Below are 16,267 nucleotides of genomic sequence, written 5' to 3'. Positions count from 1 at the left end.
AAAGGGTCAATGTTATTTATTCAGTTATGGGTATTTCGCAGGACGGTTTTCGGTTTTAGGGGGAGGGATGGGAGGGGTTCATGGGTTCATTCGCACTCTTTTTACGGGATAAAAAAGTATAATAAATGATGAGCAACAGTAAACTCATACACGTATAATTGTAGTGCGGCAATCAGTTGACTGTCAATGCGGGTGTTCGATTCCTCATCTACACATATTGTTTTTACCAATCAAATATTAATTGCACGTCTTAGCCACTACTCAAAAGGTTCTGTCAAAAGATATTGACTATGAGGTTATAAATCGACTAAAGCCATTGATAAATAAACATAATAGCTTGAATGAGCGGTTATGTAGATTATTAGATGATGGATGATGGATTCCAAGATATGAACACTCAAATTAACAAAGGAGAACATATTAAGGGTTATCTTAGAACTATTAACGGTTGTTTTAGTGAGTCTAGATCACGAAATCCTTTGTCTACTCATTCAAGAGTATATGAAGCACCATATGGACAGCCCAGTGCAAGAAATTTGACGTTCTAATATGGTGAGTACCGTCATCAAGGCCTTTGTCAATAAAAAAAGTGCATATGGTCATCAACGTTGTGTGCCTGCTGAGCGAGATGTTGAGTATAATGGTACTCGGACAATAGGGCAAACACATGATCCCAGTGGGATGTTACCTAATATCCAGAGTGGGTATCCTACACCAAGCTCATACCCCGTAATTGGGAATATGGGGATTGAACCTGCATTAGGTTATCCACCAAGGGATAACAACGCCCAATCTCCACCGTTTATGAGCGATTGGATAGGCAAAAAGTGGAGCTCAGAGCCTCAGAATTTCAGATTTCATGCACATGTTGGTAATGGCGCTGGACAAAACGATCCCTGTTTTCAAGGGTAAAACCTTAGCAGCCGGGCCGTAACAATCCCTATGCCAGAGGAGGAGGGAACCTAGAGAACCCATTTGACTATTATCCCCCGACTAAAATCCTGATCAAGGACAAGCCTATGGAGTAATACTCCACTGAACCAAATATGTTATTCGGGTGGGGTAATCCTTTAAAGAGGTTCAATGATAGGCTTTGACACGGCTGTCGCAACCTATCAAAAATAAAATCTAACCGGCCTAAACTTATGCAGTAGAGGTAAGCAGGGTATCGTATCAACAGGGTGGCGGTCACTATCTACTTGTTATTTAGTCTGTCTACGGTCACAAAATGGGGGTGGTTGGTTGATTTGTTTTAACTAAAATAATGAACTGAATTAAAAGCAATAAAAGAAATGACAATCAAATTTGGCAAGAGTGAAATAGAAAGTGATCAAATAAATAGAAAGTCGATCTGATGTGAGAAGGGTAGTGGAAAGGTCATTCCGGTCCGCTATCCGCCCTAGAGTCTTCCTAAATAGCTTCCGCTCTGATTATGGTAGTCTATTGTTCATAACAGGTCTGTTCATTCCAATCTTCCGATCTTGGCCTGAATTTAACCAGGTTAATTAATATAGTCGCGTGCACTCAACCAAGTAATCCCTGTTATATTGCTATAAGACAATTCTCACATTTAAACCTCCTAAACTAATTATCGCTTCATTGTTTTACTATCATGACTCCCCTAATCCCAGCAATTAGGAATTTAGCTACTCATAACAATAATAAAACTGATAACGATAGATAAAACTATATTAAACATGGTATAAAGATGAAATAACAGAAATTGCATAAACTAAGTATAAATTCTAATACGCTAACAACAATTAAGAGACAAGAAAATTAAATGTTGGCAGAAAGAATTAAAACTATGAATTAAAGAGAGAAAGGAATTACACAAATCGAGTTCCGAGAAATAGCGAAGCAACGTTGAACGAGAGTAATGAATAATGAATGCTTAAGTTCTGAAATTCATGACCGATTAAAAGATTAATGAAAGATCCCTAAACCTAATTAAGTCTCTCCTATTTATAGGAAAGATATTTATTAACCTAAATACGATAACTAAGATATTAAGTAAATAAGGTTTATGCAGTAGAATCTTGCGTCAGATAACAAAGTGTTTGATCGAGCACATTTAAACTTCTCGATCGATTAATTTCCAGCCAAAACCTCTCGATCGAGTATAAAATCTACTCGATCGAGAAACACCATAAATCCACCTCTCGATCGAACATAGCAGGAGTTCGATCGAGGAATCTTCACCATAAAAAAGGTCTCGATCGAGCAACTGAGCCACCAAAAGCTCTTGATCGAAGAATCTACCACTAAACTAGCCATAGGACGTTGATTTAGCTTCCAAGACGACTTCACTCATCCCAAGGAGAGGTATTTCCGCTCCAAATCTACTCATCTTCTATATGGACGCTTGGGAGACAATAAAAGGCTCAATTCCGCCCTCTTTAGTACATTCCTGCAAATAAGACAAAGCAAACCAAAGTATGCGACTCGGGGGACATTTGTAGCATAATACTACGTAAAACACATAGAAATGCGCGCAAATAAGGCTTAAAAAGACTACATAAAATGCACGCATCAAACCTCTCCAAACCAAACTTTTTACTTGTCCCCAAGCAAACTATATGCAACTAAGAACCTAGCGGAACGGATTAAAAACTCAGAGCTAGCTACAAATCGTCCACTTAAACCAATTTAATGCAAGCAAACTAACACTTATAACAAAAACTGTCAAAAGCAAACGAGTTATAAGATGTTTATAATAAAGCTGAACCGTCGACCTTGCAAGACCTTTAAAAATGGAGTCTCACATGCCACTCTTCTCTCATGAAGCAAAGGGTAAACAAGTATATGTAAAAGAGAAATAATAAAAAGTCACTCACCTAACTACGACCCACATACACATGCATGCAATCTAATATGAAAGACAATTCTAGCTACCGTACACATACATTCCAACCGAACAAGGTCCTGTCACATGCCGAGTGCTTACAAAAGTTTGGAAAGTGAGGTAATGGGTAAAAAGGGGCAAAACATTTTGGTAATGTGAGGGTGTAGGCCAAGCTAGTATCCTAACAAAACCAAATAAACCATATCCGCTTCTAATCCATCTCCAAAACTGAACACAATGCCCTTAATTCGGCATAAAAACTCACTAAACCTATCAACAACTCCTCATAAGATAGAATGAGAGCATAGGAGTAAAACCGATATTATTCAAACTCTTTTTCATTTTTTCTCTTTCTTTTCTTTCTTTCGGATTTTCTGTTTTTTTTTTTCATTCTTCTTCTTTTATTTTTTTCATTTCTCTTTTTTGATTTTTTTTTTCAACATTCTCCTTCTCCAAAACTACCAACTCCTATCTTTTCAATGCAAACCAAATTTCACCGAATAAGCAATATACCCGTAAAAACAAAATAAACTAGCTTGACAAGGCAGGCTAAATTTGGATGAAGTCGAAGGTCAAAAGGCAAATTTGGCTAATGTGGAGTTTGATACGTGCAATTTATATAGTCCTTTTTGGCCTCTTATTACACACATTTCCATGTCATTATCATAGTTTTGTATTGCAAAATGCCCCGAATAGGCTACTTTGGTTTGGTTTGTCTTAATTATAGGAATAGACCCGAAAGTAGTGGAATCGTACCTTTTCCCAGTCCTTTAGCATGCATTTATGGAGATGGAAGGTTTCACTACAAAAAAAACGTCGATGCGACGGACACGTTGCGACGGAATATTAACCCGTAGCAAATTTAAACCTGCCATGGATCCTGCGACGGACCTCAGAATCTGCGACGGACTTGCGACGGACTTTCCGTTGCAGCCTATTTTCCCAGACCGCCAAATTTTCTGACATGGCGGGAAGGTCTGCGACGGAATTTCCGTCGCTATATTAAAATTATAATAAATTTTGCGACGGAAATTCCGTCGCTGCATTAAAATAATATTTTTCCTGCGACGGAATTTCCGTCGCAGACATCTTTTAGTGTCCACCTGTACACCTCTTAACACGCTGGAAAAATAATATTATTTTATGCCTGCGACGGAAATTCCGTCACAGGATTTATTATTATTTTATTTTTGCGACGGAAAGTCCGTCGTAGTCTTTCTTTATACGGGCAGCAGCGGAATCCTTCTCCTTCATTATCACTCTTCAATTATTTACCTAAAAATTCCCTAAAACCCGTCTCCCTCAATCCCACCACCACCACTCCTACCACCACCCTACTCCCCAAATCACTCCTTCTATTTCTCCTTTCTCCTTTACCTTTTCCCCTTTCTTCTTCTTTCCCCTTTCTTCTCCTTTCCCCTTTCCCTTTTTTTTTCTGCCGCCGCCGCCGATTGCTGCCTGCCGCCGCCGCTCCCTCCCCTTGTCTCCTTCTCTTAATTAATATAAGGTTTGTTTAATTTATTTTACTATTTTGATTAATTAGGGTTTATGGTTATTGTTTTGATTAATTATGATTAGTTTAGGATGCTTAGTATTATTAGGATTGTTTAGTTTAGTTGAAAGCCAATTTAGGATGTTTAGGATTGTTTAGTTTAGTTGAAAGCCAATTTAGGATGTTTAGTATTATTAGGATAGTGAAATTTAGTTAAAAGCCAATTTAGGATGTTTAAATCAATTTTATAATACTTAGTTTAATTAAGTTTAGGGTTGTTAAAATAAATTAGTTTAATTAATATTCAATTTAGAATGTTTAGTATTATTAGGGTAGTTTAATTTAGTTAAAAGCCAATTTAGGATGTTTAAATCAATTTTATAATGCTTAGTTTAATTAAGTTTAGGATTATTAAAATGATTTAGTTTAATTAAAAGACAATTAGGATATTTTGGATTATTAGGGTAGTTAATTTAGTTTAGTTAAAAGCCAATTTATGATGTTTAAACCAATTTTAGGATGCTTACTCTAATTTTGCTTAGTTTTATAAGGTTTATTAGTAATTATTAAGTTTGTTTTGATAAGTTGTGTACATTTGTGTCATGTGTATTTTTTTTTACAAATATTAATTCATCTTATGCTTGTGTTGTGATTGTTAATATATTTTTGACCTAGTACCCGTTCAGGGATTACACATTAGGTGTAATTCTTGAATAGACTCCGTTTTGGGACTGTCTTTGAATCTTTTATGCCATTTAGGTGGTAAATACTCAATTTTTTTCTTGATTGTTATGAGACAAAATTTGGTTGACATTTCCTTTAATGTTCTCCGAATACATATGTAGAGTGAAAATTCATTCTAAATAATGTATTTGGAGAACTGTAAGAAGTCTTTGCCGAATTTTTGTCTCATTACAATCAAGAAAAAAAATTGGGTATTTACTAATGGTATGAAAGATTCAAAGATGGGTTTAGGTTGGAGAGATAAGGACCCCAATACTGAAAGTATTTTTTTTGCAGGTTGTGGTTGTGGTTGTTGTTGTTGTTGTTGTTGTTGTTGTTGTTGTTGTTGTTGTTGTTGTTGTTGTTGTTGTTGTTGTTGTTGTTGTTGTTGTTGTTGTTGTTGTTGTTGTTGTTGTTGTTGTTGTTGTTGTTGTTGTTGTTGTTGTTGTTGTTGTTGTTGTTGTTGTTGTTGTTGTTGTTGTTGTTGTTGTTGTTGTTGTTGTTGTTGTTGTTGTTGTTGTTGTTGTTGTTGTTGTTGTTGTTGTTGTTGTTGTTGTTGTTGTTGTTGTTGTTGTTGTTGTTGTTGTTGTTGTTGTTGTTGTTGTTGTTGTTGTTGTTGTTGTTGTTGTTGTTGTTGTTGTTGTTGTTGTTGTTGTTGTTGTTGTTGTTGTTGTTGTTGTTGTTGTTGTATGAAAGATTCAAAGATGGGTTTATGAATGCTCTTACCATTTTTATTAATAATTTTTATTTACTAATATATATGTAGATTTGCAATGAAGAGATTAGAACGAAACTGGATGTATGAAAGGTTGGATTCCAATAAAAAATTAAGGAAGGAATTCGTAATAGGGGTTAATAAATTCATTGATTATGTTAAGTAACAAGACGAATTCATTAGAAATAAAGAAATTAGGTGTCCATGTAGTAAGTGCAAAAATAAAAAGTTTTTAGTTGAACAAGAAGTACGAAAACACCTTGGTCTAAAGGGTTTTTGTGACAACTATTATGATTGGGTGTGTCACGGAGAGAAATTCCCCGTTGAGGAAGAGGAAATGGCAATGCCCTCTGACAATCCTTATAGGGATATGGTAGAGGATGCGTTGCGCGATAGCATTGATCAAATTAGGGAAGAAGCTCTTAATGCCGAGGTGGTTGATGAATCTCCAAATCCCAATGTATTAGCCTTTTTTCAAATGTTAAAACGTGCCGAGCAACCTGTCTACGAGGGATGTCGACTCCCATTGCTACAGTCGGCTGCAAGGCTTGTTACTCTGAAATGTGAATTCAACTTAGCCCATAAATGTGTAGATGGTTTCACGTCACTCATGGGAGACCTTCTTCCTCAAGATCATATTTTGATGCGTAACTTCTATGAAACCAAAAATGTTCTCAAAGCTCTTCAACTTGCTCATGAAAAGATAGATGCATGTTTTAATGGATGTATGCTTTTTTGGATGGACGACGCTCTTCTTGACAAGTGTAGAAAATGTGGTAGAGCTAGGTACAAAAGTGCAAAGAATGCAAATGGCAAAAGGGTCCCCGAAAATTTCTTAAATTATTTCCCAATTGGGCCACGTTTGCAACGAATTTATGCCACAAAAAAACTCGCGGAACAAATGCGTTGGCATTATGAAAACCCCTGAGTTAGTGGGACAATGTCTCATCCAAGTGACAGTGAGGCGTGGAAACATTTTGATCATCTTCATCCTTCTTTTGCATCTGAGCCTCGGAATGTTAGACTTGGAATTTGCACCGATGGTTTCTCGGCTTTTGGGCCATTCATGAACTTGTATTCATGCTGGCCGGTGATGCTTACACCTTACAATTTACCACCATGGCTATGCATGAAAAGACAATTTATGTTCTTAACATTAATTATTCCTGGATCAAAGAGTCCCAAACAAAACCTTGACGTCTATTTATAGCCTCTAATTCACGAGTTGAAGCAATTGTGGGACACAGGATTGTTTACATATGACGTGTCTAGGAAACAAAACTTCGACTTAAGAGCCGCACTCCTATGGACGATCAACGACTTTCCTGCTTATGGCATGTTATCTGGTTGGTCAATTGCTGGTGAGAATGCATGTCCATGTTGTACGAAGAAAGAGACTAAATCGACATGGCTTCAGCATAGCAGAAAATGGAGTTGGTTTGATTGTCATAGACAATATTTAGACACTGATCATACTTTTCGCAAGGATAAGGTCCACTTTCGAAAAGGAAGAATAGAAAACGATGTTGCTGGAACGAGGTTATCGGGCGAACAAGTGTGGGAATGTGTGAAAGATTTACCAGAAATCGTGGATGCATCTGACCATGAATTGAGAATGGTTAAAGTGAAACGAATTGGGTGGTGGAAACAAAGTATTTTTTGGGAGCTTCCATATTGGAGCACACTACTAATTCGACATAACCTTGATGTCATGCATATTGAGAAATGTTTTTTCGAACAACTAATTCACACGGTGATGGATAGAAAAGACTAGACAACCTTGAACCCAAATGCACAAAAAGACATGTTACAACTTTGTTCAAGGTCGCGAAAGGTGGATTCAGTCGTTTTGAAAAAAGAGCAGAAGAAAGTGTTGTGTGATTGGATATGTAATTTAAAGTTTCCAGACGGCTATGCTTCAGATTTGAGAAGATGTGTCGATATGAATGAGTTGAAGCTACATGGCTTGAAAAGCCATGACTGTCATGTGTTTATGGAGCGTTTACTGCCAATTGCTTTAAGGCACCTTCTCCCTAAAAATGAGTGGAATGCCATAACTGAGATTAGCCAATTTTTCAGAGACTTGTGCACTTCATTAGTACAAATTGAAAAAATAACAAGTCTCGAGAAAAATATTGTCGAGATAATCTGCAAATTGGAAAAAATACTTCCACCTTCATTTTTTAACTCAATGGAACATCTGCCAATTCATTTGCCATATAGGTGGATGTATCCTTTTGAGAGGTAATATCAATATCTTTTACGAAGCCTTTTAAGGTTATTACTTAATTTCATTCATTCTTAACCAATTTTTTTATAGGTTCTTGAATCATTTGAAAAAAAAAATGGAAATAAAGCTCGTGTTCAAGGGTCATTATGCAACGCATATTTGCTTGAAGAAATAGCAAATTTTTGTTATTTTTACTTTGAAGATCATATAGACACAAAGGCAAAAGACCTTGATATAGGTCAGAAAAAGGCGAAGTATTCTACCTTGCCCGAGCTATTTCAAGATCATGAGGGCACTACTTCTGGAAAATGTCGTGAAAGATTTTTGGAAGATAACGAATATGAACGTGCACACCTCTATATTTTATCTAATTGTGATTCTGATGAGTTGAAACGTATGGAAAGGTAGGTGAATTTTTTTTTAATTTTAAACGTTGTTTCAAGTAAAACATGCAAAAATTAATTCAAAACTTAATTCGGCATTTTTGAATTAGGTTGTTTGAGGATTACATCAAAAGAGAATATCCTGAGGTTTCTATGGCCGAGGATATTTGGAACAAATTTGAAACAAAATTCCCTGACTAGCTTAGAGGTCAAGTAAGTAAATAATATATATTTTATAATGCTTATTTAAATTATATTATTATTTGGTAAATAATTGGTTCATTATCATTAATTCTAGGTAAATAATTTAAAAGATCCAGTTGTAGTTGCCTTAGCAAATGGACCTTCAAGAAAAGTAAGAACATGGAAGCGTTATTCCATCAATGGATACAAATTTCGAGCTTTCATAGATGGAAAAGATTTGAAAAAGTCGACAATTAACAATGGAGTGTGTGTGAGTTCGACTGAAGGAGCTGACTACTATGGAACCCTAAATGAAGTTGTTAAGTTGTCTTATACTGGCGAGAAAAACCCATACAACGTTATTTTATTCAAATGTAATTGGATAGATAACTCAGAAAGAGGAATGCAAGTACATAAGGAATATAAACTTGTGGATGTTAATCAGAGCAAAAAATTTCCAAAATATGACCCATTTGTGTTAGCATATCAAGTGGAACAAGTTTGCTATGCTCCTTATCCAAATATCAAAAGAGATAAAGATCAGTGGTCAGCAGTATTTAAAATAAAGGCAAGATCACAAGTTCATGCTCCTACTGATGAATCTATCTTTCAAGAAGATGTTAATAATGGTGATACAACATTGGCAATAATTGAAATAGAAGATGAGAATGAAAATGTGGAGGAGGAACAAGAAGAAATGCAAGTACAGAATGATCATATGCATGAGGAGGAAGTTGAGGAAGAGTTAGGAGAGGGGGCTTTGAAGAAGTATTTAGAAGAAGATGATGATGAGGATTTTTTAGATTCGCTTTTTGAACGCAACGAAAACACTAATTTAAGTGATGATGATGATGATGATGATGACTAGGATTTATATTAGTTGTAGATGTTTTGTACCCTTTCTTTCAATCTTATTACTTTGTTGGTACTATTAGTTGTAGATGCCGTATGGCTTAATTTAATGAAATTGTGGACAACGCCCGCGGGAACTGCGTCCGCGGGATCCACAGGAGGCATAATCGACTCGAGGTTCTTTCGAATCGAATTAAGACAAATTAGAGTCGCCACCAAGTTTTATGGGAACTTGGAACCGTTCAAGTCAACTTTACACCTTTCATCGAAAAGCATAAAGCCAATCGACTACGAGTGATTAAAGATAAAGACTTGTACCCTATATCACTCTATTTGAATGACTCTCGTAATCCAATGGTATTTAGACGGATCCACAAACCATAGATTTTGAGTAAGGGGTGAGGGTACGTGTTAGGAAGCCCATAAGGACACCTAACCCCGCCCGTCAATGACGGCCTCTATTAATGTAACACCCCGTAATTTACACGTCATCCTAAATAATAAAACTCATATTTTTAAATAATAAGAATGATTGACAATAAAATCTTATCCTTTAAAATCTATTATTTTTCGACAATGATATCCAAATACCCATCCTAAACTTACACTCCTTATGCCGATGAATAACTACTTCGTCGTTGATGCTAATTTTATGATATTTTAAAGAAAGATTTAGCTCTTGATCATAAAACGAAAGTTGTATATCTTTCTCTTAGCTTTCCAACGCGACCAAAAACACCTCAATCGGAGTTCTGTAGAGGAAATTATGCCCGAAATACGAAAGGCTGTCGCAGAAATCCGCGAACAAGACCCACACTCGTTATTCCTCTTTTCACCTTGAATTATCATTTACCTCATCACCTAGGCACATGGCAAGTTGGCAACTTGTTTTTTTTCCTTGGAGCCCAAGGCCTACCCTCATAGGCATGTGACTACTTTACTTAAAGTAATAGCCTAAGGTTTAGCCTTAATCATTCCCCTAACCTATTCCTTTTTAGCCTCCTACTCATCTATAACTTACACAACACAATTTGAACCTACAAATCTCTCCTCTTTGCCGTGAGCTTCTACCCCAATTCTCTAGATTTCATTTCTTCCATTCTAACATCTCTTTCATCTTACACAAAATCTCATTGAAGACGGCACGTATCCGTCACTTTGGAGTGACGGATACCATTTTCTCTCACAAATGACCCAAATAGAGGAGAGAGGGAAGCACATGGGGGTGCCCCTACCTTTTCCCCCCTATCCGTTTTGTGAGTGACATTACCCGTCACTTGCTCCGACCCGTCTTCAGCAAGACTAACTGTTCATCTTATTCCTTAGTAAGTGTAAGTGATTATTTAGTTCCCATCCTTTTATTAGTTTTTTTTTAGAGTAGTATTTAATTAATTGTTTTTCATTCTTATGTTTGTTCAAGAAGGTGAGCAAGAGACATTGGTTGAGGGAGATCATTTGGGTTGATCTTATAACAATATCCTTCTTATTTACTAATCTTAATCTCTATCAAGGTAACTAGGTTTTCTCCTTTCTATGATTTTTGAATTTCAAGTGCTTTTATGTGGTTATAATAAGATTGATAATATATATGATGTTTAAAATCATGGAAATATATGAGATTCATGATTTATATAATAAATAGTAGTTTTTATTATTTTTGTGATGAATATATACTTCTTTAATGTTTTCTATGATTTATTTGTGTTTTTTATGTGATTTAAACATCTAATCAATGTTTAAAATATATGGATGATTATAGAAATTATATTTTTGATTATATTCTGATTTATTATCATTATTTATGAGTTTGCATGAGATTATTTTAGTTTTATAACTATCATATTTTTATTTGTTGTTATTTGATATTTAATCACGGTTTTATGTGATAATCGTCTAATAAATATATAAAACATAAAATAATTTCGAAAACTTTACTTCCTTAATTTTATTCTGGCCTATTATAATTTATATAGTATTTAAATTGATTATTTTATTTTTATAGCTATTATTGCTCTTATTTAATATATATTCGTGTTTTATGCAATTAATCTCAAGTAAATATGTAAAATATATAAATAAATGTTAAAATTGAATGTTTTATCATAATACGACTTGTTTTAGTGTATTTAAGTTTTTTCAAGTCCATTTTGTAAATTTTTATAATTACTTTTGAATTTTATAACTAATTAGTCCATAAATAAGGTTTAATTGTGTTAGAACAATAAATAAATATAAATAAAATATTTACAATTTATTTTTATGCATATTCTATCCTATACTTATGAAAAATAAATTATTAATGGTCGTGACACAATTTGCTTAATTATTTCTCTATTTTTTTCATGAAATCGCCTATTAAATGCTATTTTAAGTTAAATATATGAAATGAGGTTAAATAATTTATTAGGTACTATTTTTATTGAATTCATAGCTCCCTAAAATGTCTAGTAATTTTGCATGGGCAGAATATAACTTTTGTTTAATTGTTTGGAATTAATAGATGTTTAATTAACGAATTTAATAAATGTTTGTTAAAGAAATAACTAATAATATATTTGATGGTATCATGTCTTGTAAATATATTCTCCATAACTATGTTTATAATGTGAGATTTCAATAGTGTATTTGTTAAGAATTGATTGTTACTTCTACTATGGTAAATGTCATGTATACGCTTTTTGTGATATTGCCTTTCGAAAATTATATATTGACATGAGTGTCACTTATTTTATATTGGAAAAGTTGAAATTATACTCTAGCTTTGATTACCATTATTGAATTTCATTTAATATTATTTATCGCTCAGTTATGAGCATTTTGGCATGTTAACATGAGGTTATTCATGGTGCACATTTGTTATCTTTTGGACCTTGTTCCATTTTATATATGGTTTAGCTAGAGTATAAGATATCGAGTAGATTTCAGGTTATTGGTCTACTTGAGATGAGCAATACCAAACTGGGTAGGTTTCAGGTTATTGGCCTACCTAGTACCCTGGCATGGTTTCCTAGGTTATTGGCTGCTATGGGTTGGCCGTCCTTTTTGGATACTCTTATGAGTCTATGGATATGTCGTTTGGGGGTCAAGGGTCCGCACTTTTACGCCTTGACTGGTTAAGGGTCCACACATTTACGCCTTAACTAGACATTATGTCCCTCGAGAGTCTGGCCAATCTTAGACACGGGTTCACGGTTATGTGTCCTGCCGTAGGGTTATTTTGGTGTCAGGTTATTGACACCAAGGTTTAGGGTTTCAGGTTATTGGCCCTAGACGGTGCTCGCTCTTGTCTCGTGTTATTCTATGTATTTATGGTCCAAGATTTGGATGTGTTTACCACTCGTATATTATCATTACTCATTTCATATGTCATTCGGGTAAATTGGTGTTATTTCTTTTTCATTATGACCACCTTCTTTTACAGTATTTCATATAATCATGTAAGTGACATGAAACTTGTAAGTTGTTACACATTTTAATTAATCATGTGGTATCATTATTACTCACTCATTTGTGATTATATACCTTGATATTTAATTTCCATGAAGTTCACATGTTTTCATATTTTGTATGGATTATACGTTCTCTCTTATTATTTGCTCATAATTGTTTCTTGAATTTTCTTAAGTCATGGCTGGGAGGACTCCTAGTTACTCCCCACTGACGGTGGTTGTTGATATTTTTTTTCAGGTTGATGTGCTTCTTGGTCATGGATGGGTTTTGAGAGAGAGATAATAAATAATAGTTATGATGTTTAGTAATCAAACCTTGTTGTTTTATTTTGGACGGGTTTTCATTCCCGAGAGTAGTTGTATGCGTAGTTAACTATTACTTAATATATTTCGGTAGCACCCGGATTTATCGTCATGGTGTTTCCGCCACCATGGACTTTTATTAATATAAAATGCAATATTTATCTAGCTTATTTGTATTATTAAATCCGGGGTTGTTACAGTTGGTATCAGAGCCAGAACGCTCCCAACACTCTCGGATTGAAATAAGACTTAAACAAAGATTAATTATGACTAAAGGAGAGTGGGGTAGAAACAAGTAAGGACTCTATTTATGTTTATATTATAGGTCTCTTACTTGCATATGAGTATTGTTTTTGTTTATTTGTTACTTGTGGTTGAGTAGTTGCTTGCTAGTGGTAATTAGGCTTCTACCACGTGAGTTATCTATTTGTTTTGTTGAAGATGAACACCCGAAGTGGAAACAGCCTTTTTAATGGCGAAAATGAGCAAACTCGTTTGATTGAAACAACTTTATTGGAATTACTGGAGAAGGAGAACAATGCTCAACCAAATGAAAGGAGAAGATCCATTTTTAAGCGTTTCAATCGCCACCAACCTCTGGTCTTCACTGGAGTCACTAACCTAGACATGCTAAAGGGTTGGATACGTGAAATGGAGAAGTTGTTTGTGGTGAGTCACATGCCCCAGGAATAAAAGGTGGATATGTCTTAGCCGTGTTCATGGATTCAGATGAACGTGACCTTCCACGAGTATTTGGATAAATGTGTAGTTGTGTTCATAGATTATATTATGATTTATTCACAGAATGAGGATGAACCTGCGTAACATACTTTTTTTGGTGTTAGAGACTCTAAGGAATGAAAAATAGTTTGCAAAGTTTTCGAAATGCGAATTTTGGCTTAAGAAAATTGCATTTTTAGGACATGTCATTTCTGGTGAGGGCGTCAGTGTCAATCAAGCTAAAATTCAAGCAGTAGTGGATTGGGAAGGCCCTAAGAATGTGAGCGAGATTAGAAGTTTCTTGGGTTTGGCAGGCTACTACCGTAGGTTCATTAAAGATTTTTCTAAGGTGGCAAAACCAATGACTTCTTTACTAAAGAAGGGATCAAAATTTGCGTGGTCTAGTGCCTGCGAAGAGGCATTTCAAGAGCTGAAGAGGAGTTTGACATCAGCACCAATTCTAACATTACCCGAGGAAGGCGTCGGATTTGATTTCTATAGTAACGCGTCAAAGAATGGTCTAGGTTGTGTGCTAATGCAGAATGTAAAGGTTGTGGCTTATGCGTCGAGGCAACTAAAGGAAAGTGAAAAGAACTATCCGACTCATGATCTCGAGTTGGCAGATGTAGTTTTTGCCCTCAAGATTTGGAGACACTACCTCTATGGAGTTTCTTACAACTTTTATACAGATAACAAAAGCTTAAAATACATTTTCACACAAAGGGATCTAAATGCGAGGCAAAGGAGATGGTTAGAGTTGATCAATGATTATAACCTTCAGCTCCAGTACCATGAAAGTAAGGCCAATGTGGTGGCTGATGCATTAAGTAGGAAGGAAAAACACACGCTAAATGTGGCTCTAGTGTTGCCTGATGAACTTTGCCGTGAATTCCAAAAGCTGAATTTGGAAGTGGTCCGTCAAGGGAGTGCCAACTTGAGTGCCATGACAGCTGAACCTGAATTATATCATGAGATTCGAGTGAAGCAACGAGAGGATGCAATACTCGAAGGTTTGCGTGCCAAGGCTGGAGAAGCTAAGGAATTCAAGATTTGGGCAGATGGGAGTTTAAGATTTCATGGGAGATGGTGTGTTCCTAACTGTGATGTGCTTAAAAGAAAGATTATGCAAGAGGCTCATAGTACACCATACTCTGTTCACCCAGGTGGGGACAAGATGTATAAAGATTTGAAGAAATTCTTTTGGTGGCCTAATATGAAAAGAGAGATAGCCGATTTTGTGGCCAAATGCCTCACTTGTCAAAAGGTGAAATTTGAGCATCAAAGACCCGGTGGTCTTTTGCAGCCGTTGGAAATACCGGTGTGGAAATGGGATTCAATTTCCATGGACTTTGTGATGGGCTTGCCAAGGACGCCGACAGGAAAGAATGCCATTTGGGTTGTGGTTGATCGGTTGACTAAAGTAGCTCATTTCATTCCGATGAAAGAAACGTGGAGTTTGGATGAGATGGCGATGACATACCAAAGAGAAGTTATTAGATTACATGGTGTTCCGAAAGATATAGTTTCCGATCGTGACCCACGATTTTGTTCGCATTTTTGGAGGAAACTTCAAGAGGCTTTGGGTAGTAAGCTAAAGTTGAGTACGACATTTCATGCCGCTACAGATGGACAGACGGAGCGTACTATTCAAACGTTAGAGGATATGCTTCGAGCTTGTGCATTAGAGTTTCAAGCCGGTTGGGAAAAAAGTCTTCCCTTGGTTGAGTTCTCTTACAACAACAATTTTCACTCCAGCATTAAGATGGCGCCATTTGAGGCTTTATATGGGAGAAAATGTCGAAGCCCGTTGTGTTGGGATGATATAAGTGAAGCTGCGGTTCTCGGACCCGAAATGGTTCAAGAATCCATTGAGCAAGTTAAGCTAATTCGGGAAAAGATGAAAGCGGCTTAGGACTGACAAAAGTCGTATGCCGACTTGCGTCGAAAGCCGATTGAGTACCAAGTTGGAGACAAGGTATTCTTAAAAGTGTCACCTATGAAAGGCGTGAAGAGATTTGGTATTAAGGGCAAGTTGAGCCCAAAGTTTGTTGGGCCTTATGAGGTACTTGAGCGGATTGGAGAGGTGGCTTATAAGTTAGCGTTACCCCCAAATTTATCTAAGGTTCATAATGTCTTTCATGTGTCTCAATTAAGGAGGTATCGTAGTGACCCCTCCCACGTACTTCAGTCAGATGTGGTCGAGGTGGAACCAAACCTCACTTATGAGGAGCAACCAGTACGTATCCTAGATAGGAAAGATAAGACCCTAAGGAATAAGGTCGTTCCACTAGTAAAGGTTTTGTGGCGCAGCCAAAAGTTTGAATAGCCTACATGGGAAACTGAAGCATCTATGCGGGATAAATATCCGCAAC

This window comes from Silene latifolia, chromosome X (assembly GCF_048544455.1).
Source record: "Silene latifolia isolate original U9 population chromosome X, ASM4854445v1, whole genome shotgun sequence".
Classification (NCBI taxonomy): Eukaryota; Viridiplantae; Streptophyta; class Magnoliopsida; order Caryophyllales; family Caryophyllaceae; genus Silene; species Silene latifolia.
This window is presented reverse-complemented; position numbering follows the sequence as displayed.